General features: G+C 46.3%; 1 long non-coding RNA gene across 1 annotated transcript in view; it reads left to right on the top strand.

Moving 5' to 3' along the window:
- The window catches only part of LOC146835022 (uncharacterized), a 172861-nt gene that overhangs the window by 134060 nt on the left and 10986 nt on the right, over positions 1-27815 (top strand). Inside the window, exons 3-4 of the long non-coding RNA XR_014960368.1 lie at positions 12052-12132; positions 16093-16164. This is a non-coding gene — a long non-coding RNA (uncharacterized LOC146835022). The remainder of the gene's footprint in view (positions 1-12051; positions 12133-16092; positions 16165-27815) is intronic.

The following is a 27815-nucleotide window of genomic DNA, read 5'->3' on the forward strand; positions in this document are numbered from 1 at the left end:
TACTGAAACCGCACGCACAATGTGTATTGTGTCCTGTGGATCTTTCAGTTGTATTATGTATTAGTTATTTGTGTGGAAAAACAGTACTTTCACTCTTAGAAAAAAGGAGACATCTAGAGCAAAATTAGCCCTAATGCATAGGTCATCATAAGCCCAGAAATACACATTTCTAAGTAGAAGGCTAGTTCAATGAAAAATGATTGACATTGGTTGCAGGCAGTAATCAGCCTACTCTTTGCACCAGCATCTCAAGGACTTGATATAAAAACCACTAGGTACTACTACCTGTTGGACTTGGCCCTTCTGGCAGGTTCACCCCTGAACTTTTTGCCTTTTATTGGTGACTTGGTGTGGTGATTTTCTTGGTTTCTGCGCACTTTCCCTGTGTCCCAGGGTAAAGTGCGTGCGTGCTCTGAGTGCATGTGGTGAGATAGGCCTGCCCTCCCATAGGAATGCATGGGGAATGTATGTGTCCCTGGTAGTTCCTGATGCGTGGGGTGTGCAGGCCCGAGTTTGGTATGTGCGGACACGTGGGAGTGAATGCTGCGCGATGATGTGTGCGGCGTGCATGTACCTAGTGTGGAAGTGCCACTTCTAGAAGTGGGCACTTCTGTGTGCAGTGTGTCTGTCGCGTGATTGGCTGGTCATATCATGTGACGGGCTAGGGATTCCCCAGAGTCAGGATGAGTCACCCAGTGGTGAATGGGGAGATCAGCAGCTAGATGGGTGGGAGGAGTACACCTGGGTCCTGAATAGGACAGGGTTTTCCACACACAATGCTGGCCCCGCCCCCTGTGGTGCGACTGACGACCCTAGCCCTGCCAATGAATAGAGTGAGGGGCTGAGCACATCAAGGGTGCTCCCCAACCAGCTGCGACTGGTTTTCCCCCTCACCCTGAACCCAGAACAAAGGGGTTTGCTGTATAAAAATGGGGCTGTGTCCCCACAGAAACTGTTCTCCTTTGGATCCTGACAGAGGGGGGCTTGCTGCTGGTGGGGCCCAGGAGGGACCGCCATGGGGGCTACCTCCCTGCTGGAGGGCCCTGTGTGCTGGCCCCTGGGCCCTACCTTGTCCCCCTGGATGCTGCCAAAAAGGACTTGCTTTTGATGGCCCTGGCACCCTGTGGGCCCCGTGTTTTATATTTTCAGGTGCGCTTGGGGGGCCCTGAGGAGAGCTCCTGTTTTTGCCTGGCAGCGCTGGGCTGCAATCACCGCCGAGGGAATCCCGACATGGGGATTCCCCCTTACTGTCCGATGTGAGGCGGGTGCCCACCCCGCGTTTGGAGTGCTGATTGCAATTTGTCAGGAGCGGGTGCCCACCCCGCTCCCCTGCTATTTTGACTGGTGGGTGCCTACCCCACATGGCGGCTTCCCAATTGTGTTGAGTGCGGGTGCCCACCCCGCATACTGCGTTGGGAGGATCGCCGCTGCAGCCCGCTTTGAAGTGAGCCGGCCGGAGGCTGCCGATCGCAGCGCGGCTGAGGCGGAAGTCAGGCAGAGATTGCCTGGGACATGGGCGGGGCCTCCCTGGAGTCCAGAAGCCCCGCCCGCCGAAGAGAGGATGGCCCGGAAGACTGCAAGGCCTCGAGGGGCTCCCATGAGTGGGGAGAGCCCCGCACCTGTACCTGAAGCCCCGGGTCCCAGGAGGGGGCCCGGGTGTAGAGGAGGCCTGCCGGTCCGAGCGGGGCGCCCGTGAGCTGGTGGGAGCCCCGGTAGCAAAGAAGAGAGTTTCCCCCATCGAGGAGAAGCGAAGGAGTCGGCCTGCAACAGCCCGGTGAGTGGGGCTGTGTTGAGTGTCCGGGGAGGGGTGAGACCGCGTCCCCCCCCCCAGGCCGCCGAAGCCCCGAGAGTGCCAGTGAAGGCACAGTGTCCCGGTTTCCTGGGCGGCCCCGTCGGGCAGCGGGTCGCCCCCACGATGGGGCATGGTCATTCTAGAGCCAGAGAAGGCTCCAACGGTTGGGCCAGTGTTTGTTTTTAGAGCGCTAGTGCGCTCGGCTTCGGGGGCATTTCCTGGGTGTCCTGAGCCCACGAGGCTCCAACGGAGGGCGCCTGCATGTCGTTTTAGAGCCCCAGATGGCTCCAACGCTGGGGCATAATGATTTCAGGAGCCAGTGTGCTCCAGGGGGACATGTTGCTTTAGAGCCTAGGTGGCTCCAACGTTCTGGATATTGTTTTAAGGGCTATTGAGAGCCCACGCCTTATTTGCCTTCCCCCAGCTGCGCAGCACTTAGTTCCAGCTGCAGCGTTTAGGCCCTGTGCTTGTCCCCAGCTGCCCAGCAAGTAGTGGGCAGCTGCTACGTTTAGGTTCTGGCGCAACCTGGACTCTAATGTGATTTTGGGTGCTAGGAAATGTACTGTGTAGTATGTTTGGCGCACCCTGTGTTCATGCTTTTGGTGCTAGGAAATGTACTGTATATAGCATGTCTTGCGCACCCTGTGTCTTATACCTCTAAATGTGGTCTTTTCTGCCTAGGAGGTTGTTTTACCTTGTTTAGGTTGATGGTAGGGAGAATGTACTTCCCTGTGTTATGTACGCCCCTAGTGTAGGTATACTTAGGTGGCTAGGTCTAATGCGTTAGACTTGCGAGAAATTGCATAATGTGATTTGTGTCCCTGTGATAGATGCAGGATAGGTTTTACACCTGATGCTAGTGTGATGACGCTGAGGTCATTATTGCGCCAGTAGAGACTGGTTGTGCTCTACAGTTACTGTGTGTTATGTTCTACGTTTACTATTGGTGATTTGTGCTATGTTCTAAGTGCTAATTCCTGACAGTGGTCCATGTGGCCCTGTCCCCTGTATATATAATCCCTTGTAAATTCTGCCCGTGCCTGTTGGCACATTGTAAAGTGTGTGTTTTTATCTAATGTGTTTGGTATAATACAAAGGCTATTTTTATAGAATACCTTGTGTGGAGTTTCCTTTGTGGTGGGCCTTGGGTGTTGTTGCTGGGTGCGCGCGCAAACGCTTTACACATCGCCTCAGAGATAAGCCTGACTGCTCGTGCCAAGCTACCAAGGGGGTGAGCAGGGGTTATCTTTGGCGTGTAACTCCCCAGCCCTGACTAGAGTGGTGGTTTCTGCCTGGCTTTGGCGCAAGCCTCAGCCAACCAGAAATCCTCATTTCTAACACTACCTGTTTAGGAAAATTACCTGGTGTATTAAGCGGGTCCCACAAGTGACAGGATGGTAAGGTATTTTAGAGCAATACCAAAAGGGTGATTGGATGCTGTATTTCAATAAACATTTGATCAGAGTTTTAGAATGCTGATCAATATTAACCCTGGGCGGCCAACTACGCTATGCTTGCGTAGTTTGCGTAGTTTGTGCTACATTGCGCTACGCGAATTGCACGTAGCACAGTGCAAAAACGTGTAGCGTAGCGTAGTTGGCATTTTTTGCTCGCTCGTGGTCCTCAACGTCAAGTTGGCGACCGCGAACGAGCAAAATGACATCCCAGCGAAACCTTTTCCTCGTTCGCGATCTGCAACATCAAGTTGCCGATCGCAGGCGTGGAAAATAAACCTCCCGGCGAGATTCTGAAACCTGGGAGGTCAGGTTTCTCATTGCGAGTGGTCGCGTATGCCCGCGACTGCTCACGATGAGAAACTACTAGTCCGCGTTGAGAAAGCTGCCGCTCGAGTAAAATTCTACTTGAGTGGCAGAAAACGACAGCTTGCACTGTGCGAGATGCCGTTTTCAATGATTGCACAGTGTGGACAAGCATCCGGAACTGTGCAATTACCCAGAACAGCGCACTATGCAGTTCATGTAGTGCTACGCGTATCTCGCGTAGTGCGAAGTGCACTTTGCGTAGCTACGCATAGCGCTACTACGCAAACTACGCCCAGGGTTAACCAATATGTTCTGACATTATGCATGTAGCTCCTTCCCAAGTAGACTCACACAAATACAATATAACATTAACAAATGACAACCAGATTTACAATATTCTAAATACTTGTTTCATGATGTCTCAAATGTGTTCTGTAAGCTGATTCCTGGAACAAACCATCTCGGATCTTTTTATCATGGGACCGAAACACTGCCACAAACCATATTCAACGAAACCTCAGGTCACAGGAGATCTTTTTCCATTAGAAACCGATCTAAAAATAAAGCCCTACAACGACTAGGGGTGGGTGGATCTTTCAGAATTTGACTCAGTGGAATTCTGCAAAGATACATAAAACTCAGCCAGATTCCACTGAGTTCCGCCAACAGATGGAAATAGGCAGGTTGCACTGCTCACTCTATGATTTAGCACTGGTAGCGCGTTTCGTGCTGAAAAATCAGTACAAACGGCACCACATGGTGCACCAGAGGGCCCAGCTACTCAAGTTGCTTTCTCTACTGCTCAATTAGATTTTCTACTCGGGTGGCAACCTACTGACTGCCAATGCTCATGACCACCCTCGTTAGAAATATCTCTCCGGTTGCCCTCTTAGCAACCAGAAAAATAATTTAGCCATGAGGCAATTTGGTTGGAACTCTGCTTTACAAGAGTAGTGCAGTGTCACCAAAATCCGGCAAATTCCGTGGGTGGAACGGAATATTCTGCCCACACCTAACAACAACACCTTAGTTTGATGTCTTAAAGACTCCGATGCCCAAACAACATGGGTTTCCCGAATTTGCTGCAACAAAAATACCAGACTATATCAGAACTGCCCACACCACTTACCGGCTCACCATCACTCACTGAAAGGGCTAAAGTACTATAAAAATCTAGCATGGTGCAAAAGATTTCAACAAATAAGGGGATATATAAGGAATCAATTAGTTGAATATGCAGATGCTCCTCTGCTCTGACCCTTGCTTATCTATCTGGACCTAGTGTAGCCAAAAACCTTGTGCCATCTCTTACACTCTTCATTAAGCCTCTCTATGATGCGCCGATAACTCATCTTTAGTATCACTGGTTACGTCAGTGCTCTAGATGTTTGAAGTCTGTTAACCAGGCTTTACATCTTACTTGTAATTTGGTTAAGGAAAACCATTTCTAGTGGGCCAAAAAAAACAAATTTGAAACTAAACTGCAGCACAGCCTGCAACTTTAAATTTAGAAGAATGGGAATTTGAAGTTCAAGGCACCCTTTGCCATTTAAAAGTCAGAAGAATGCAATGGAGAAATTATTCTACATGGGATGAGAAGCCAAGCAGCTGGTCAAATGCCAAGATCCACCTACCCCAGCTAAATCCTTAGGTTATCCTTGCCTGGGCACCCTAAGTCAAGGTGTACAAAAACAATAAATCTCCTGCATGATCCTTTTTGGGGCTGCCACTGTGTAGCACCAGAACCCCTGCTCAACATAACATTGACCTTGGTCCTCATCAGACAGCTGCATGTTCCTTCACCCACTCATCCAGTTATTACCACCACCCATGCATATGCAGACACTACCTCCAAACAAAAGACACATTATATCATAATCACATTACCGACACCTTACCATCACACAATATGCATTCACTCTTTTTAAGAAATTGCATTTTTATACAACGGGAGAAAGATGTCACAGCCTTGATGTGAATTTATGCTGCGCTGTCGCAAGCACCGAATAATTTGAATCCTAAACATAAACTGTTTTCTTTGAGGAAACCCTTGGCTCTCCCTTGGCAGCATCGGCACATGCTTTAAGGCTTACCTCAGAGAACAGAAGTTGAACTTGGTACACTTGCAGCAACAAACCGAAGCAACAGTACACTGAGATGTGCAAAAAGGGTGGACCGGCATGTGGCCCTGAGTGATTGCCAGTGGCTGTGATTAATTCTAGCATTTCATTCATGACCTTGTTGTTGTTGTTGCAGACTAAGCACTAAGAGAGACATATATGCCCAGACGTGGATCCTATGCCCACCTTGCCACAGTAACCAAGCTACACCTGACTGAAGAGCCCCAATCAGGGTAAAAACGGTCTTGGGTTGCTTGTGTTCTGGTTTAGAAGGGACATGGCCTGGCAGTTCGGGCTGGACTGTTCCTATTTGGAGCAGGGTCAAGAATGATTTGCATATGGCTGGGTCAGTAGAGGCCCGTGGAGGGAGTGCCGCGGCGTGGTGGGGTGGGGCGGGGGAGGGGGTTAGTAAACGCCGGCTCACGGCAGACCGGAGTAATGTAAACGAATAATTAAATAAAACTAATTTCGTTGTGCGCGCTGAAATGCCAAATGCGATTCAGCGCGCGCAATGAAATTCGTTTTATTATTGTAATTATGTGTAATTACACGAAATGGTATTCCTTGCACTTTATATCCCGAATGTGCATGCCAACACATTTCCCACTATAAAACGACCATGAAATTGTGTGTGATGGTGTTGCTTGGGTTAGTATTCCTTAGAACAAACAGAAGACAAGAAGCGTTTGGCAAAACAGGAACAGTTTGTTTAATTGAACAGTTTGGGTGGAAGAACACTTACAGGCACATGGTCTGATGACTGTATCAATTTAGGTTTGGTTTGTGTCCTTCCTATGTACAAAATACAACAGGTAATAAAACTTTTCCAGCATAGCATATATGGTTAAGAATGTTGGTTGTTGCCTTTGGAGTCATAAATGAATGGTCAAATGGTTACTACGGGTGGGTCTCGACCTTGCGTGGACACAGTGTGACCAATTGTGAACGTGTCCAGATGTCCGGCATGGGGAGCTCGTGACCACTACATGTCCTATATCCTGATCTGCTATGTGTTCCGTTTTAGGAGGTGGTACCTCCTCCGGCCATGTGTGCTTTATTGGGGCAATCTCCCCTGACCATTGTAATGTGTCTACACCTATCAATGGAATTGATCAAGAGTTTCCTGCCCAAGTGTTTGTCTGCCAGCTGCGCACCCGCCCACCTGTGACCCATCTGTGACCCATCTGGTGCATTGGTCGGGAATGGAACCCGGGCCTTGAGAAGTAATTTTGATGATGCCTGCTCCTACATGTCTGTTCTCCAGTTTGTCACTTTTCCTACTCACTGGTCCTAATTTTGAACTTTTTTCACTTTCGTCATGAATTTCCCACCCCCACCCCAAATGCTTTTTTTTCCATTTTTATTTTTCCCTGCCTGTCTCCTTTTGCTTTTAAATTGTCACCCATCACCCCAGTCATGGCACAGGCAGGCAACAGGTCTGACTACCACTTTCGTGGGCGCAACACAGGCATGATACTCTACAACATTTTTGAGGAGGTGGCAATACTTATATTCTATTCAATTCATGCTGACTGCAGGCTGGCAAGTGGTAGCCTTGCAGAATGCACAGTCTGCTGGTTAAATAATATAATCATAATATTGAATAAGCCCTCAGCTAAAAAATGCCTATAAGGGGGCTCCTAAAAAATTCTGCAAACCGATGCAGCTTAAGATGAGAGAATATGTCTCGAGGCGCATTGAGAATGCGTAGAACTCCTCTAAAGAATTCTTTAATATAATACAATCTGTTACCACTCCGGAGGCCATGAAAAGTACCTTTCTTCCTTCCTCTGCTCTCTGCAAGAGCCTTTCAGATTTTGTAGGCAAAAAATTCAAAAACGTGACTTTTCGTTCCCGCCAGAAGCTGGACTTGACAACCACCAACAACCATCTTCCAACAACCCTCCTGCTACTTTTTCAGATCGTTATCCAATATCTGAAAAGGATTCACTTGAGGAACTTTTAAAGTGTAAGTCTGGCTCCCCAGGGGATCCTTACCCACCTCAATTTCTCAGAATGGTGGCTTTTAGTGTAAATCCATTGTTGAATCAAATCTGGAATACATCTCATAAATCTGGCATATTGCCTACAGTATGGAAACAGGTGTTCCTGCTGCCACTGCTCAAAAAGCCCAATGCGGATCCAGGAATGCTTAGCAATTTTAGGCTCATCTCATTGCTATCAGCACCCACAAAAATCCTAGAAAGGATGGCTCAGCGACAATTAGCAGCTTTTCTAGAAGCCAATGGTTTGCTGCATGATACACAATCCGGCTTACGTGCAGGTTATAGCACGGAGACCGCACTACTGGAAGTATCCGAAACGGTCAGACAGACGTTGGACGGTGGTGCTTCCGCTATGTTAGTATGCCTAGATCTGTCAGCATCGTTCGATACGGTAGCTCACCCGACCCTGCTGAAGAGATTGTCATCTTGGCTTTCAGGGTACGGTGCTATCCTGGCTGTGGTCTTTTCTAGAAGATTGATCTCAGCGGGTCTTCCTTTGCCCCTTTTCATATTCATCCAAACCGTTGGTTTGCGGAGTGCACAGGGCTCAGCTCTGAGCCTGTTGCTTTTTAATCTATATTTAGCCCCTTTGGACACTCTCATTGACTCTTGGGGATTGAAGGTTGTCTCTTATGCGGATGATACAGAGCTAGTGGTTTCATTTAGAGGACTCTCTGAAGCAGCCTTCCTTAATTTCAAAGAGTGCTTGAAAGATATTCCAAAGTGGATGAACAGCAACTTTCTGAAATAAAACACAGACAAGACTGAGGTACTCTTTTTCAGTCAGGCGATGCCTCCTCCATCCAGACCATCATAGACTTCGGAGTTGAACCCACCATCAACTCTGGTCTCGTCTGCTAGAAACCTGGGAATTAGGTCTGATTCCAATCTTTCCTTTGCGACTCAATTCCGGCGTATTTTCTCATCCTGTTTTGTGAAGTTAAGATCTATCAGAAGGCTATTGCGTTTTCTCCCAGAGGAGAGCTGTAAGATCATTGTCCATGTGTTGGTGACCTCACACTTTGATTATGCCAATAGCTTATACCTGGGGCTGCCAGCTTATTTGATTCTCCGATTGCAAATAATTCAAAATACTGTAGCTAGGATCATTCGTCTGATCCCTTTTTGCCATCATATCTCCCCCCACCTGAGACAGCTCCATTGGCTCCCCGTGGCCAAGAGGACTGATTTAAAGCCCAGATAATTGGCCTTCAGACCTTTAAGGGCATAGGGCCACACTATCAAACGGAATAGGCTTAGCTTGTACCATCAGGAGCCAGCTCTGAGGTCTAATCATCTGCAACTTCTTCACATTCTGAGGTATGCCAAAGCTCGACAAGGTGGCTGGTCTTTCTCGGTATGGACGGCAAACCTCTGTATTGCACTGCTCACACAACTACACTTGGCTGAGACAGAACAGGGATTCAGGAAGGACTTAAAAACTTGGCTCTTCAGTCAGGCGTAGACTAAGCTGGTCAGTCTATTTTTCATTCGAGCTTTAGCGCCAGCTGAGGTAGCCGTGCACTGTATAAATGGCTTTGATTGATTGATTAAAAGCAACACAGCACCAGCCACCACACTTGATTCACATTCTTTCTACTGTTTGGATTAAACCTCCTGTTTATAATAACAATATATGTGTGAATTAAACCCAATAAGACATTCATACATATGTATGTATATATGTATATTTATATGTATGTACGTATGTGTATATATATATATATATATATGCATTCAAACACCTCTCAGCGCTTCCTTTTCGGCGAACTGACAGAAACGGACCACCAGGACAAGTTAGGGGCAATATTTCTTCTTTATTGTTCTTTGTCCCTCATTTCATGACGCGTTTCGGGCATCAAGTGCCCTTGATCACATAAAAAGCTTGTAGTACGCCATCTTTTTTTATATATACTCAATGGGAAAGAACACACCCCTATAGTGCTAAACAGTGAAGAAACACTTTCTTTAGTTACGTACTCCAAAACCTATCACACATCAATGATAGTTGAAGACAGACTTTGGTTTGTTGTATTGCATATCTCATATATCATTGATATATACATTTGTCGCGGTGTACACTCTACATAAATAATTTAAAATGTATTAAATATTAGAAAAACAATGAATTTTCAATAATAAATAAAGATGTATAAATATTTTAAAATATACATATTTTTTTCACATTGACAGATGTAAAATTTAGCAATAATCTGTGCAAATGTCTGCCATTGGAAAAACATATGACTGCTTAGTGCTTTTTGTTTTTCCAAATTTCATAATATCAGCATAATACTACAAATACTTCTTAAGTATTGATTTACAAATTTATAAAGTGCTTAATGCCCAACATTCATAATTTATAAATAAATAACACAAAATGTGATAAAAATTTATATAAAATGTGGTTAAAAAAGCTACTTTTTTGGGTGTTTCTTTAAACGAGCGAAAAGTGCTGGTGGGTGATATTTATAAAATCAAATATTTAAATGAATGAAGTGAGCACTAATGAGTTTACTTAAGAGACTTCATCTTATTACCAGCACCATTGTTCACATGGGTAAATTAATATAGCAGCAATTGTAACGTGTTGCTGGTGTTTGTTATTTTAAATGAGCTGAAGATTGGTTCATAGCCCATAAAAAGATTTCTCTACATCATCATTTGTATGGTAACCCATTTCTAAGGAAGCGATTAGGAGGTATGCAAATTTGATTACAGAAACGTGTGTAGATCCTCCGTATTGTTTAATCCATTCGGGAATTTACTATCGAGTTCTAAGATAGTTTTGGTCTCACGCTGTCTCAATAGTTTTTCCCGATTTCCTCCCCTACGTAGGGCTGGAATTGAATCAATTACAAAATAAGATAAGCATTTGACATCATTATCATGCGCTTCCTTGAAATGGCGGGCAACTGGATAAGCCGGATCGTTGTTAATGATCGCTCGTAAGTGTTGCAATATCCTCACGTGCACTTGAAGCTTAGTACTTCCCACGTACCTAAGCCCACAAGTGCACGTAAGAACATATACTGCATACTCAGTACGACAATTGTAACTGCCCTTTATAATTATTTCATTTTCTCTAAAGGGTGTTTTGTACTGAGTTGTATTCACTCCAAACTTACAGGCTCTGCATGATGTGCATTTAAAGAAGCCCTGTCTTGGTTTTAACCAGGATTTATTGATGTTTAGTTCTGGGCTATTTTTAGATAATTTAGATCCCATGGATTGTGTTTTTCTAAAAGTAATCACTGGTTTATCCGGAAGTCTCGAATTTAAAACACTATCAGTGAGGATAATGGGCCAATTTTTATTAATGATCGATCTTATCTTTCTCTCCTGTCGACTATATGTTGTTATAAGTCTAGGTACATCATTGACTGTGTCTACAGGAGTCATGTCATTCTCATTATCATGTGGAAGTAGTGATGTTCTTGATCGACTCTCAGCTTTATTCACAGCTTCCATCAATATTTTGTTATTATAACCTCTTTTCCTCAACCGAATTAAAGTTTCTTCTTTACATTTATCATAATCGGCTGAGGTACTGCAAATGCGTTTGAGTCTCAAAAGTTCCCCATATGGGATGCTACTGATAAGGTGCTTAGGATGCGAACTGGTTGCGTGCAAAATTGTGTTCCCTGCAGTTCGTTTTCTATAGGCAGTAGTGACAATTTTGCCTTCCTTGATTAACACATTTACATCTAAAAATTCTACTTTAGAGTGATTTATATGCGATGTGAAGTGTAGGTTCATACAGTTTATATTAATCTCTTCAATAAACTTATTGGCACTTTCCATGTTCCCATTCCACACTATAAATACATCGTCAATATAACGTAACCAGTAATCAATATTGTTAATGTAGACCTCTAGGTGCTGCCTCATGAGGACCTGCTTCTCCCAATATATATATATATATATAATTGACTTTTTAGTTATGTACAGATAAGATGTCAATTCATGCCTGGTAATGTTTTTCAGCTGTGAGTTGGGGTTTATCTTAGGGTGGCAGCAGGCAGCTTGGGAGCCAGGCATGCTTAGACTGATAGGCAGGAAGTGATAAGGAAAGAAGGAAGATCCCAAGGGTGGTGGGGTTTCTCCATGAGTTCTCTGTAACTGCACAGTCAACATCTCAGTGGTGCACATTGTAGGACTTTGTGGATATCTTTCACGTGGTTATAGTGAAAACGTTTGAAGGTAGGGGAGGTAGAAAATCATTTGTAGATATCTGAAGGGCAGTAAACTATTATTAAGTGGACAAAGAGGGGACAGGATTAGTTATTGAAGCAGTAGATTTGTTTGTCTGTTAATTGTGCATTGGAAATGCAGCCAATTAGCGTCTTCTTTTTCTTTCTTCCTCTCAGGATAAACAAGAAAGACAAGGGACAAGGTGAATTCGAACAATGCCACAACCTCCACCATGGTCAAAAGCTTGTCTACTGCTGGTAAGTCATATATATTTATTTTTCTTTGATTTGACAATAATTACTTACACATTCCTTATACTACATAGCTTCTAGTGATACTTTACCTAGCAATAATGTCAAAAAAGATAACTTTTGAACCCTCCTGAGGCACAGACGGGAGTAGCAAGGAAAACTGAGCATAACTTTGTTTTAAAAGTGTAAAATTTCACTTTGCTTTTAAAATCACTCACCTTCCCTGTCACATCACTGCAGTGTGCAGGCACCCTTTCCTGCTGAAAAACGAGCACTGGTAAGGGCAAAATCGCCGTTTTCCCGCCAACTTCATTCCCCTCTCCCTGACTGGGACACGCCTACCTTGAGGCCACGCCCCCCCTCTTCAAAGTTATAAAAGACGCGCTGACTACTAGCGCTTTAGATAACTTTTGAACCCTCCTGAGGCACAGCCGGGAGTAGCAAGGAAAACTGAGCATAACTTTGTTTTAAAAGTGTAAAATTTCACTTTGCTTTTAAAATCACTCACCTTCCCTGTCACATCACTGCAGTGTGCAGGCACCCTTTCCTGCTGAAAAACGAGCACTGGTAAGGGCAAAATCGCCGTTTTCCCACCAACTTCATTCCCCTCTCCCTGACTGGGACACGCCCACCTTGAGGCCACGTCTCTCGCATTGCTCCCTCCCTACAAATATGTGCATGTTCCGGAAGCGCAGCGGACGAGCGCAGCGGGCGCGACGAATGCGCGCCGAAGGCACGCATAAGGCAAGCTCGTCTGTGCTCGACCGTGCCGAGACCGGGCCAGGGGCCAGAACCTCTGATCAATCCCCGCGACAGGCTCCCCACATCTACCCCAAATCTACATTGATGGCACTGCGCACGCCTAACACCGACTGCGCTCAATATAATCCACACCTATGGTCAGAGATCTCACAAAATTTACATGTCCCCACTGTAACGTGAAGCTACAGATAATGAATGAAAAAATCAAAAAGCATGCTGTCACTGCATCTATGTCTTCGGACATCACCGCTGCACTAATCAATGCACGATCTCTTGTCAAGCACCGGCAAGAAATACACGATCTTATTATCAACAACAACCTGGATTGTCTCTTTCTCACGGAGACATGGACGGATGGAGCATCCGATCCTGACATGGCAGTTGCGACCCCCCCAGCCTATAACGCCTATCGCCTAGATAGAGTGGGGCAGCGTGGAGGAGGACTAGCCATCATCGCCCGCGACCACATAACGGTCAGAATATCTCACATTCACTCAACCTCCTGCGAAGCCCTTCTTTTCGATCTTAAACTCACCCCATCGTTTCATTTTAAAGGCATCCTACTATATCGACCACCAGGCTCTCGCACCAACTTTCTAGCAAATCTGGGTGCAATACTAGAAGCTCCAGCGCTGGAAGACTCATTTACATTATTGGGCGATTTGAACTTCTATCTTGAGAATGCATCTGACAAAGATACCCAGTCCTTGATATCAGACATGCACACCATGAGTCTTCGGCAACTGGTAACCACCCCCACCCATATAGCCGGTCACACGTTAGACGGCATTTTTACTAATATGCAAGGCGATAATATAATAGATACCTTACCAATGCCATGGACCGACCACTTCGCCATTTTTATAAAAATATCAGTCACATTAAATAGACTCAGACCCCACTCTGTACCGAAACCACAAACCATCAAAGTTTGGAAGGACATCGATCACGCTGAGCTAACGAGCCTACTTGAAAAAACTCGTCCTGACTCAACATTTGATCCAAACTTGGCCACACGACAATTTCAGGAGTGGATAGGTACCGCCACCCACTCCTTAGCCCCAACTGAAAAACTCTCTAGAAATAGAGCAACGCCATCAGCCCCATGGTTTACAGAGGAGCTCCGTATTAAGAGGCAATACTGTAGAAACAGGGAGAGACATTGGCGCAGATCCTACAGCGCTGAAAGCAAGACCAGCTATAAGGAAGCACTCGGACAATACAAAGCTCTTATTGTCGAGACAAAAAAATCCTATTTCACTGAACAAATCAATTCTGCTAAAAACTCAAGTAAAAAACTTTTTGAGATAACTAAGGGATTAGCGGGAAACGCAACGGACCTGAATCCTCCACAATCCCAAGTCTTTTGTGATTCTCTGGCTGATTTCTTTTTCACAATGATATATATCAAACATTCTCCACAAAAACAGTAATCAGCCCCCCCATATCTAACAACGGGACCAACAATATCGAACTTTCTCAGTTCTTAGACCTTGGAGAAACACAAATCAAGGAAACAACGGCCACAATCAAATCAGGCTCAGCATTAGATCCTTGTCCTCTAAAAGTCATTCGTCCGATCATGGACTATCTCTCCCCTGACATTGTATCAATCTGCAACACAATGTTCAGAACTGGGATATACCCAGACTCCCTTAAAAATACCTTGGTCAAACCCCTACTTAAGAAAGTTAATTTGGACAAGGACAAACCAAAAAACTACCGCCCCATAGCCAGTCTCCCCTTTTTAGCAAAGGTAGTGGAAAAGGCTATGAACTCACAACTCTCAGAGTTCATAGAAAAACATCAACTACTGGACAACACCCAATTTGGTTTCCGCAAGTTCCATGGAACCGAAACTGCCTTAATAAAAGCTACAGAGGACACAAGAGTGATCCGGGACCAGGGAGGTACAGCAATACTCGTACTGCTCGATTTGTCGGCAGCCTTCGACACGGTCGACCACAAGATCCTGGCCGACCGTGCCGAAAACCTGGGCATCCGCCACATGGCTAGAAATATGCTCTCCTCCTTCTTGGCCGGTAGATCACAGGTGGTCACACTGGGGCCCTTCCAATCGCACAAGCTGTCACTACCGTGTGGGGTTCCCCAAGGCTCATCCCTTAGTCCGACACTATTCAATATCTACGTGTCGGACATGGCCTCTGTCATCAAGGCCTATGGGATGAGCCTTACTTCGTACGCGGATGACACCCAGCTTGTGTTGGCCATTAACGGGAATGGAGACAAGGTAGCTGAAAACTTTCAAGAGGGCATGCGGGCGATCGGTGAGTGGATGGCCTCTAACTGTCTAAAGTTAAATGCCGAAAAAACGGAGGTCGTCATATTTGGACATCTCTCCCCAGGATGGTCAAACACCTGGTGGCCCCCCACGCATGGAACACCACCTACACCAGCCATCACCGTCAGAAATCTGGGGGTGATTTTTGACGATAAATTAAATTTTATGGCCCACTCAAATAAAATAGCAGCAACAGCCCATCACAAACTTAGGTTGATCAAGAAAATCATGCCGTTTTTACCAACCTCAGCAGGTAAGACGCTGGTAAGCGCCCTCGTGCTGTCATCTCTTGACTATTGTAACGGCTTATTCATCAACGCCCAAGCAAGAGTGACCAACAAAATGCAGACCATCCAGAATGCCGCAGCTCGCCTCCTGTCTGGAATCCCTAAGTTCTCACCAATCTCTGAGACTATAAGGGACTTGCATTGGCTCAAGATTCGAAACAGGATCAAGTTTAAAGCGCTGTGCATACTCTATAAAGCATTGCACAACTGTGGTCCACATTTCCTGAAATCCCATCTCAGATACCAGTCCTCCATAAGATCGCTCCGATTTAACAACCTTAAAATCCTTCAAATACCACGAACAAAAACAGTTAACTGGGGCGATAGACGCTTCCTTGTGGCAGCTCCCAGGTTATGGAACTCCCTGCCAGCATCCATCAAAGACAGCCCATCCCTGATGCATTTCCGTAGAAAGATAAAGACCTGGCGGTTTGATCAAGAATAGTTACCGGCTTAACCTCGGGAATACCTTCAAAGTTTCTAGCGCCGAGACGCCTACGGGCAATTGTACGCGCTGTATAAATCTCAAAAATAAATAAATAAATAAATATTTTGTTTACTTGTGAAAATACTGCAGTTGGTAATGATATTAATAAATAAGTTGATTTTTTGTAGAGCCATAACATGAGGTGGAGGATGGCGCCTATGGTCAGGAAGCTTAGTGGAAAGAGTCTGCTGGTGAGAATGGTAATCCAAGATCCTTTCTTAACAACAACTGCTGCATTTGTTAACAAAGTATTCTTTGCTTGTCCCTAAGCTCAGCCTCAAGCCCAAGTAAAGTTAGACACCTTACAATGTACCTCTGCCTCTCAGACGTTTTAATTAATGAGTAGAGGAGATGTGCTGCCCATCCATACTTCCCTCTCCTGTTCCATGTCAATCCTGTGCCATACAGGCATATGCCACATTCCCCCCACACCTTCTTCATGAGTTTCTTCTCTTAAGCCATACCTCACATCGGTCCAGCTTGTACCTTACATGAACCATATACTCCATCCATAGCTACGCGCAAACAAAGCTCTAGTCAGACCTAAAGTCAACGTTGCCCAACACTCACTCGCTCTGTAAACCAGGAGCAGTGTTTGTTGTATGGCAATGATTTAGGAAAAAACAGGAGGATGAAAGGCAAAAGAAATAGAAGAGAACCACGCCAAGGATACCAGGCCTGTCAGGTGGGTTGGGAATTGGATAGGGGAAAAACATGGCAACTGGAATTATTATATGATAATAGCAGTCCAAAAGCAATGTGGCCTGGACAGATCAATGATTTTGTTGCATAATAAATCCAATAAATTGTGCTACTTAAATAATGCACCACATGATTTTGTGGCAATTTAAATTTGCCATTTGGTCACCGCTTATAAACATCCGTTAATATTGTCTGGAATGAGTGTCATCTCATGATTTTTTTTTAACCATTAACACCTGCTTAAGTAAAATACTTTTTTATTAATAATTACGCAAGCGGTGGTGATTTAATGCATGGCAAGTATTGCAAACAGTAAATATGCATAAAAATCAGTGATGCAGACTCACATAATTTCAGTGGCACTGGACAACCTACAATGTTGTCAGAATGAGAGTCAACAACCGTAAACTTTGAGTAGCCACAGTTCAGGTGTTTTCCTTCGTTCCTTAAACCGGGCTTCTGCTCCTGCTAGAGGTCAGTCCAAGGAGGATGACCCACATTGAAAGGTCCAATGAGAGTTAGCTACTCAAATGCACCAGGTCTAAAATAGAGGAGTTTCCCCAACTGGGGGACCTAGAGGAAGAGGAGGCAGCAGGTGCCTGAAATTCCCAGCCGGCTGGGGAACACTACAGCAGCCATAGGGGGTCGAACTGCATCACCCCTGCTATTCACAAGGTGTCAAAGCCTCCCCTTAATCCCGCAAGCGGAGAGGCCCTCCACCACGAGGGCCTTGAGAGACTTTGAGGAGGGGACAAGTTGACATCATGAGTGCACAAGATGAATTAAGAAATGTTCTAAAAATATTGAGGGTATTTACATAAAGATGGAATGGATCTGTTGCAGTGGAGGGAGAAATTAGTTGGGGCAGGAATAGAATAGTGTGTTGTTTAGAGTTTATTGAGTGGATGGATCTTCTGCAGGTGATGTTGGTGGGATGAGCTGGGGAAGAGGTAGGGCACTGAGCAGTTTATGGTTTAGGGAGGGGGGTCTGTTGTGGGTGGCGTGGGTAGCTGGGTTTTAATTTCTTTAAAATGAATATTGTTATTTTATATTAACAAAAGGTCTCTTCCTTTTGTTACACTATCGGTTTTGTTTACTATTTGTTAATCAGTAAAATTCAGTGTACACAGGGAAGGCCCACCTACCTACAGAGAGACACACAAACCTGGCCCATCATAAAGAACAAAAAGGCTTCATCATACTCTATGTATCACTCTCTGCAAGAGCTCCCTGCCATGTCCATAACCATTGAAGGCCTACCACTTCCCGCAATATTAGTGTTGTAAAATTGGAAATAGGGTGCTTCCCTTCGGAATCACCACTAAGGGCCCGATTCTGATCTCGTCTGGAAAGCCCTCCATACTGCTCGGATCCAGAGGGTTTTCCAGACGAAATGAGCTCCGGGAGTCTGAGCGAGCGAGTACGATTCATCCGTAAGCATATGGAATCGATTTCGGTGTTTAACGCATCAAAATCAGCATGATGTGGCCAATACCATATGCTTTTCCCCAGTCAAATTTTAACAGGTTTGAAAAGACAAAAATTCATGAAGGTGAGGTATTTAATGCATCCGATAGGTATTGGAGAAGTCAAATACCTTCTAACTCATAATTTGTGTAAACAGTGATTTATGCACAGGCCAGAATTCACTTAGAGTGGGTTGCACAAATGACCAGTGTTTACTTTTACACACCGCCATAAAAAATATGATAGTAAGTGAAAATAAAAACATTTAATTGACCCCTACACCAAGAAAGAAAAGTCCCATGGCAAGGGGGTCAGATATTGAAAGTGTGCCATAGGCTGGAATGCAAAATAGAGAGGATATACACAGTTCTAAAATTGATACTGCATAAAAATGTTAAAACTGTATTCTGGTATTGTCCAACTTTGAAACAGTGCTAAAGCACAGAGTAGGAGCACCATGAAGGTCTCTTGTAGAAAAGAAGACTTGTTGAAAAAAGGACAATATTTGAAAGTAGAGGTGAACATCGTTCACAAGGACACATGACCTCTGGTCATCATTATTCCAAACAAATCACCTCTTTCCAGTCCCTAGGGATTTGAGTCTTTCCCCATATAGGTAGATAGAGAGAGGTCCTTCCTTTTAATATTGTTGATGGGCGATACAGGAAGAAAAAATGGAAAGCAAATTGAGACTTGGAGTCAAGATAAACTGAGAGGTCTCAGAAGAACCAAGTTGGCGTGCAATTAACAAAAGGCAAATCAAGTAACACTCACAGTGACACAAAGGGGTGGGGGGCATCCAGAAAGATCACCCAAACATTAAAAATAGCAGGCTTACTATAGCCACTGCCATCTGTCACATTAATCATTTTTGGCATTTATTATATAATGCAAGTCACTTGTTCCAAGTGTGGTATCGATGTGTCTCTTATTTCATGGAACTCACACACATAAGCAATGCAGTCCTTTGAATATACGCTGATAGCTGGGCATGGTGAATGGAGGGTTAGGCATGGGAGGAATATTGTTCTTTCAGAACATGGAGGTGTCTGTTGCAGACTGAGAGACCCTTGCTCAATACCAAGTCTAAGGTTGATACTAAGTTTGAATGAGTGCCTTTCTTTGTCGCCAAATGACTGTTTCCTCCTTCAGTGTATGTCTGTGCCCTGCCCACTGATATATTAGAATTCATTTACATTTGTGGCACACCAAATATAAAAATAAAAAAGACTATTTTTTAATTTCTGATGTGTTACTAGTAAGTTTACCTTTTAGCCCAGAATGTAGACTTCTTAATATCCTGACGCTTTGTCTGGAGGATAATCACTCTCCACCCTTGTGATGTCTGAGAAATCACCTTCATCCATTGTTATGTCTTGTGGAGCCTGATAATTTTGGGGATAAAATAGTTATTCCTTTTTGCAGGAAAGTAGGATCTGCTTCTTATGGTTACTCCCACTTTTCTTTTGACTAGTCTGACTGGGATCCTGCTAATCAGGACCCTAGTCTATCTTATTTCTCCCTTAAATTGACATACTTGTACTTCTAGTACACTCTAGGTTGTATACTGGGGTACCCTTATCAGTCCCTAGTATATGGTACCCATGTACCCAGGGCATAGGTACTCCAGAGGCCTTCCGTGGGTTGAAGCATGTATTATGCCATCCATGAGAGGCCATGCAAAATGGAACTCTAGGTCTGCTACTGCAGCCTGTGTAAGATGGTGGTAGCACCGTTTGCTTTAAATATAGGTTTACTATATCTATTGGTCACTACACTTAAAACTTATAAGTCACTTGTTAAATTTGGGGGTCTCTAGTTGGCAGAGGTAGGTACCTTTGACCAAATAGGGGCCCTTGTGTTTAGTCAGGGTAAGGGGTACACTCCTAAAGTAACCCCTGCTCACCCCCTTGGTAGCTTGGCACGAGCAGACAGGCTTATCTCAGAGGCAGTGTGTAAAGTGTTTGTGAACACATACAGTAACCCAGTGACAACACTACAGATGGACACCACACAAGTTGTAGTGTAAAAATAAGTATTCTTTATATAGTTTTAACACAAGACCATAAGCGACAAAAATCCACAATACTGTACTTAAAATGGTAGAACTAGCTTAGTTAAAATGCGACACTTTGAGTTCAATGTACCTTTGGATGCGTAATGCTATACAACGAAAGTGTTGCAGGGAAGGTGATGCGTCAGTTCCTTACATGCAGGAACGGTGATGCGTTGGTTTCTTGCTGCGCTTCCGTGGTGATGCGGCCCGCAATGCCATGATGCGATGAAGATCCGGTGCAATGAAAGAAAGCTGGCGTCGTCTTCTTGATGCGACACGATGTGTGCACGCTGCGACAGGCCCTGCGACATGCTTCTTCGGTGATGCGAGACGCTTCGGTGATGCGATGCGACAGCTGCAGCGGTGACACCCTTCTTCAGTGATGCGAGGACAGCGGCTGCGGCGGCGACACTCTTCTTCGGTGATGCGGCCCGCAACGCCATGATGCGATGAAGATCCGGTGCAATGAAACAAAGCTGGCGTCAGCTTCTTGATGCGACACAATGTGGGCATGCCGCGACAGGCCCTGCGACATGCTTCTTCGGTGATGCGAGATGCTTTGGTGATGCGATGCGACAGCTGCAGCGGTGACACCCTTCTTCAGTGATGCGACGACAGCGGGTGCCGCGGCGACACTCTTCTTCGGTGATGCGAGATGCTTCTGCAATGCGATGCGACAGCTGCAGCGGCGACGCCCTTCTTCAGTGATGTGACGACAGCGGCTGGGGTGGTGACACGCTTCTTCTTCGTGATTCGTGCTTCCAGCTCCTTGCGACACTCAGTCCCTCAGAAAGCAGCACACAACTGTAGGCACTTCCAAAGAACTCTTGGGGAGCTGGTGGTTGAAGTCTGTTGTCCCTGAGACTTCAGCAGGAGGCAAGCTCTTTCTCAAGCCCTTGGAGATCCTTCACAAGTTGAATAAAGTACACACAAAGTTCCTTTCTCCTCTCTTTGGCAGTTAGGCAACCACTGCAGGCCAATCCCTCAAGCTTAGGGATAGTCTCTCCTCAGTCTCTCTAGTTCCTCTCCTCAGCAAAGGTCTGACAAGTAAACCAAACCAGCCAATCATGAAATCACTAATCCATACATCAATTTATCATAGGGAGCACGTGCACTGTGGCACTGGACAGCAGTGGCACAGTGCCGAAAGCATCTATAACCAGCAAAACACATGAGGCAACAGCAAAACATGGAAGGGAGACCCTTGCCAAGGTGCCAAGTCTAACACATGTCCCCTCCAGCTGAAAGTAGGGAGAACTACCCAACCTCCTGGGAGTTCTCTTCACTAAGGTGGAACAACCTGGACAGATCATCTGCGTTGGCGTGTTCTATACCAGGGCGGTGTTCAACCGTGAAGTCCATCCCCTGTAAAGGAAATGGAGCAACCTCTGAAAGGTGGCAGGGGCATTCTTCATCCCAAAGGGCATCACCCAGTGCTGGTGGTGCCCATCTGGTGTGGAGAATGCTGACCCCCCTCTTGCCCCATCAGTCAAGGCAATCTACCAGTACCCAGATGATAGATCAAACGTGCTGAGGTACCGGGCAGCCCCTAATCTCCTAAAGAGACAAGGGACATCTCTGTGGGACCCCATCCACCTTGAACACCCCTCTCCTCCCCCAGGGCAATACTGGCCATCTGCCAGGGTGGAGCACCAGTGGGTGCTGTCTTTCCAAACTGTGGGCACCGGGGATCATTAGACTTATGGCCCATTTCTCCACACTTGTAGCACTTCAGGGTTCCCCTAGGAACAGGGTTACCTGTCGGGGCCCTGTGCTTCTTCTCAGGGGGAGGCTGGGAACCTTTCCCTTGGTTCCCTTGGAAATTACTTTGGGGCCCTCTCTGGAACTCCCTCTGTTTACCCTTGTCCCCCCACTCCTCTGCAGGGGACCCTGCCCACTCTTGGCGGAGGCTCCCATGTGACCCTTGTGGACCTGGATGCTCACCCAGCGGTCCGCCTCCTCAGCAAGCTTGCTAGGGTTAGTCAGCCTGCTATCAATCAGGTTCTAGCGTAGCTCTGGAAAACAATTACTTGAAAACTGCTCCCATGTAATTAAATCAAAGAGCCCCTCAAAAGCATTCACTTTGCTACCCTTCACCCAACCATCCAATGCTCTGCAAAAGAAAGTTACTTATTCTACCCATGTGCGTGACTCCACCTTCTTGCAATTTCCAAACCTCTGTCTACACAATTCAGGAATCAACCCATACCTGGACATCAATGCTTCCTTCAAGTGCCTATAAGAATTATGGCTTTCAGAGGGCAAGTCTAACAGTGTATCCCGCCCCTCACTAAGGAACTGCCCCCACAACCCCGCTCCCCAATCCTTCTCAGGGACCCGGTTGGAAGACATGGCTACCTCATAGGCCTTAAAACACTGCCAAATGTCGTCATTCTTATAAAACTCTTTCACCACATCTTTAGGAATATACACTCTAGCTTCCACAGGCACTGACAGTGTGCTGCCACCGGAGGGAGTCATTTCTAAGCTCCTTGCTTTCAATTCCATCTCCCTCAAACTTTTCTCATGCTCCAGTTGCATCCTTTTTTCCTCTAGGGCCAATTTCCTAGTTTGCAATTCAAATTATAACTGCCCACTTTAACTTGAACTTGGTCAGCTCCATCTGATGCATCCTCCAACTCCTCTGGGGACAGGACTTTGGTAGAAACACTGCTACCTACTGGGGAAGTTGCTCTCCTCCCCCTGGACCCAATGGCCCCTCCAGCTGCTCTTCTGCACCCGCAGCCCCTTCCTCATTCTCAGGGGTACTCCTTGCTGCGGCCCAGGCCCTCAGTGCCTTTTGGAACTCATCCTTCTCGGTGAGACCGGTCATTGCAACTTAAAATTTCTTGCAGAAGTGCTTCAGCTGTCTCACATTGTAGCATTCCAGTTTCTCCTCTTCCCAATCAAAATCAACAGATGTTATGGATGCTGCTTTCTCCATGCTGGGTAAACTTGGCAGTTCTTTGCAAAAATAGAAAATCCCAGGAAAAACAATCTACCAAAAGTATGTAGTTGCGTTTTGGTCTGCACTCACTAGTAGTGTTCACCAATCACTGTATATGAGTCACAAATGCAAGTACAGAATCCTACTGCTGCCACCAATGTTAGATTTGGGGGTCTCTAGTTGGCAGAGGTAGGTACCTTTGACCAAATAGGGGCCCTTGCGTCTAGTTAGGGTAAGGGGGTACACTCCTAAAATAACCCCTGCTCACCCCCTTGGTAGCTTGGCACGAGAAGACAGGCTTATCTCAGAGGCAGTGTGTAAAGCATTTCTGAACACATACAGTAACCCAGTGACAACACTACAGATGGACACCACACAATTTGTAGTATAAAAATAAGTATTCTTTATGTAGTTTTAACACAAGACCATAAACGATAAAAATCCACAATACTGTACTTAAAATGGTAGAACTAGCTTAGTTGTCTTTAGATGTTAAAATGCGACTCTTTGAGTTCAATGTACCTTTGGATGCGTAACGCTATAAAGGGAAAGTGTTGCAAGGAAGGTGATGCATCGGTTCCTTACACGCAGGAACGGTGATGCGTCGGATTCTTACTGCGCTTCCATGGTGATACGGCCCGCAATGCCGTGATGCGATGAAGATCTGGTGCAATGAAACAAAGATGGCATCTTCTTCTTGATGCGACACAATGCGTGCACGCCCGACGGCCGGGAGGTGACTCAACGATTCTTCTGAGCTGCGACAGGCCCTGCGACACGCTTCTCCGGTGATGTGAGACACTTTGGTGATGCGATGCGAGAGCTGCAGCGGCGACACCCTTCTTCAGTGATGCGACGACAGCGGCTGCGGCGGCGACACTCTTCTCCGGTGATGCGAGATGCTTTTGCGATGCGACAGCTGCAGTGGCGACACCCTTCTTCAGTGATGTGACGATAGTGGCTGCAGCGGCGATATGCTTTTCCGGTGATGCGAGACACTTCTGTGATGCTATGTGACAGCTGCAGTGGCGACACCCTTCTTCAGCGATGCGACGACAGCGGCTGTGGCGGCAACACGCTTCTTCTTCGTGAGTCGCGCTTCCAGCTCCTTGTGACACGCAGTCCCTCAGAAAGCCCAACACAACTGTAAGCACTTCCAAAGAACTCTTGCAGAGCTGGTGGTTGAATTCTATTGTCCCTGAGACTTCAGCAGGAGGCAAGCTCTTTCTCAAGCCCTTGGAGATCCTTCACAAGTTGAATAAAGTACACACAAAATTCCTTTCTCCTCTCTTTGGCAGTCAGGCAACCACTGCAGGCCAATCCCTCAAGCTTAGGGATAGTCTCTCCTCAGTCTCTCTGGTTCCTCTCCTCAGCAAAGGTTTCTTCTTGTTTCCCAAAAGTGATCTAAAGTTCTGGGGTCTGGGTCCCCCTTTTATACACAGTTTCTCTTTGTTCTCTGAAGGCAGAGAGGCCTTTGCCTAGTCCAAACCAGTTCTGGTCAGTCCTGGAGCACTTTGTTGACAAGAATCCTTCTTTCCTTTCACAGTGCAGGGCAGGGACATCAGACCAGCCGCGAATTTCGTTGCATGCACTGCATCCCAAATGCGAGGCAGTGCACGCAACGAAATTCGTTTTATTAATTTATATGTTAACTTACCTGTAAACCTCCGTAATCCATAGTTTACTACCCCCCACCCTGCCCCTCCTCCTCCCCACGTCACCGCCCTGCAGTTACTCCTACTACCGACCGCGGCTGCATCAGACGCACCACAGGAGGTGGAGCCAGCATTGTGGAGGGAAGGCACCGCCCTTTTCAGGCCCCACCCATCTACATGCAGATCTCTCTATTCAGCCCTGTGCTCACTCACCCTGTCTCATGGAATCCCCCAGCCCCTGTCACTCAAACTCTAGACAAGCAATACACAACCTAGCAAAGGCAGGCTTGGATGGTTAGGCAAGAAAATACCTACTTTCTAAAAGTGGTATTTTCAAACACAGAATGTTAAAACCAACTTCACTAAAAGATGCATTTTATCATTCTGAGTTTAGGCGCACTAAACTCAAATTTCTACCTAGTTCTCTGACTCAGTTAGGATTATAAAATGTAATAATCAAACTGCCCAATCTGCCCTATGGGGAACAGGTAGCCTTGCAATAGTGAAAAACGAAAATGGCTGTAATTCACTATTAGGACATGCCACACACATCAAGGCATGTCCTACCTTATACTTACAATGCACCCTGCCCTTCGGCCTACCATAGGGGTGACTAATATGCAGAAAAGGGAAGGTTTAGGGACTGGCAAGTGGGTGCACTTGCCCAGTCAGCATGGCAGTATCAGGCTGCACACAGGCTCTGCAATGGCAGATCTGAGACACACTTTTACAGGCTGCTTCTGTGGGTGGCACAACCAGTACTGCAAGCCCACCAGCAGCGTTTGGTTTACAAGCCCTGGGCACACTCAGTGCACTGTACTAGGGTCTGACAAGTAAACCAAACCAGCCAATCATGGAATCACTAATTCATACATCAATTTACCATAGGGAGCACTTGCACTGTGACACTGGACAGCAGTGGCACAGTGCCCAAAGCATCTATAACCAGCAAAAACACATGAGGCACCAGCAAAAAACGGAGAGCCACGCCAAGGTGCCAGGTCTAACACAATCCCTATAGCAGGCCTTAACAATCCTGAAAGCAGGGTGCTGGGTTTTATCGTAGAGGGTGCCCCTGCAGGGGTAGAGCCCCTCTGCAGCCTTCGGAGACCATTCTCATGGGTTGTCTGTGACTCAGCCGGACATATAGGTAGAGGTGCATTATAACCTCGCGGTAAATGCCATCTCGAAAACGGCTGCATAGAAACATATTGTATTTAGTATAAAACACCATAGAATCATAGCTCTACACCAGTAACTGGTGTGGGGGGTATGATTCCACCCTTCAGAAGCAAGCTTCCTGGGGTCACTGGTCTAACCAGTGCCAGCCTTCTCGACCCGGACAGCACAAAATGGATGCTGCTGACCACAGACACATTTCTGCCCTCCTGCTTCCTGTCACAGGGAGGTGTGACTACGTCCCAGACAGGGTTTAGTGTATTGGGGCTGGGTGGGTGCACTCTGAGAGTGCCTGAAAGTCTGCACAGGGGGCACATTTGGTGTCCCTGTGCAGAGTCCAGCTCAATCCAGTTCTGGGAGCCATTGTCTCCTGCCCTGGCGCGAAACTGGACAAAGGACATGGGTGTAAACACCATTCTGTCCTGCCCCTCCCCTAGGAGGGTCCCCTGAATCTGTCCAACCCTCTCCTGTGGGTACAAAAGGGCTTACCTGGCTGTAAGACTTTAGATTTTATGTGGACAAGATTCTACAAGAAGAAACCAGAGACCTTCGACCATCTGGACACTCTGGACTTCACTGGACCTCGACTGGGCTCGACTTCATCCCCCTTTCCGTCCGAAGCTTAGTTTGTGCCTTTGCTCCATACAGGGTCTGTGCAGGACCTGTGGTGCACTTAAGACAACTGAAGAATCTCCCTTGGAGTGAAGGAGTCACTCCCCTGCATTCACAGGCACCTAACTGCAACTGAACAGTCTGCTGCTCCTGAGCTCCTGCAGACTCCGAAGATTTCGGCCACACAGGAGGTGGGTTTCTGAGGGTCCCTGAGATTGATCTGCCCTCTCACTGAGTTTGAGGCCATTATCCCTCGTGGGGACTGCCTAACCCGAACCCCTTTGAACCACATCCATTTGCAGTTGCATATTCTTGTTAGCGATTCCCGAGCTTGTGCATTAGACTCTGTGTAGTCCTGACCCTGAGCAGTATTCACACCAAAGAACTCCGGCCTCCTCATACCGTGTGCTCCTGGGCTGGTGCTTTGCAATCTTGCTCGAGGTACCCTCACGACTCCTTGTCATTCGGTCTGTGGGTCCTCCAGAGGGTCATCTTGAGTTCTTGTGGGCTTTTCTGGTTTCTCCAGATGCGCCCTGACTCCCCATTGCTTGGTGAGTCCCCTGGACCTTGCTGGTCTACACAGTAACCTGTTTGACCTTCCTGCATGGGTTGCTTTTGCCAAGACTTGTTGGTGCTCCAGCTGAACACCGACCCCTCAGCACTCAACATCATTCCTGGAACAGCTTGTATCCAGCTTCTGGTCATCCTCAACACCTCCAGGTCCTCGTGGCTGCAGAGTCAAGCATCCCTTCTTCGCACCTGAAGTGACCGAGACTCTCTCCCCTCTGCTTTCAGGTTCCTTCCTTCCAGAATCCAGGCTTGGATCTCACCGGATCCTTTTCACCTTCACGGCAGCAGTACTTCTTCACATCCTTCTATAGAGAACGACTGCGGTTTCCAACGCCACTTCAAACCTATGCACCCGGCTTAGGTTACTCTGGTACTATGCTATCCACGGGTAAGGCGTCTCTCCAACCTCCTAAGTCCCAAAGGGTTTGCTCAAAGTCCTCCTAGAAGGGTCCTTAAACTTTAACTTTTCAACCGCAACTTTCCCAGAGTTGTATGGAGCACGCAGTTTCCTCAATGCACCGTCCTCCGTGGTGTCCCTGTGTCATCACCTTGGGTGGTTCCTTGGGGTCCCAGCAATTTTACGTGCACTAGGCACTGTCTCTAGTCAGGTCGTGATTGTTATACCACTATTTTACAGGGCACGAGTCGGGGATACACGTGGGT

The sequence above is a fragment of the Triturus cristatus genome, chromosome 4_2 (assembly GCF_964204655.1).
Source record: "Triturus cristatus chromosome 4_2, aTriCri1.1, whole genome shotgun sequence".
Classification (NCBI taxonomy): domain Eukaryota; kingdom Metazoa; phylum Chordata; class Amphibia; order Caudata; family Salamandridae; genus Triturus; species Triturus cristatus.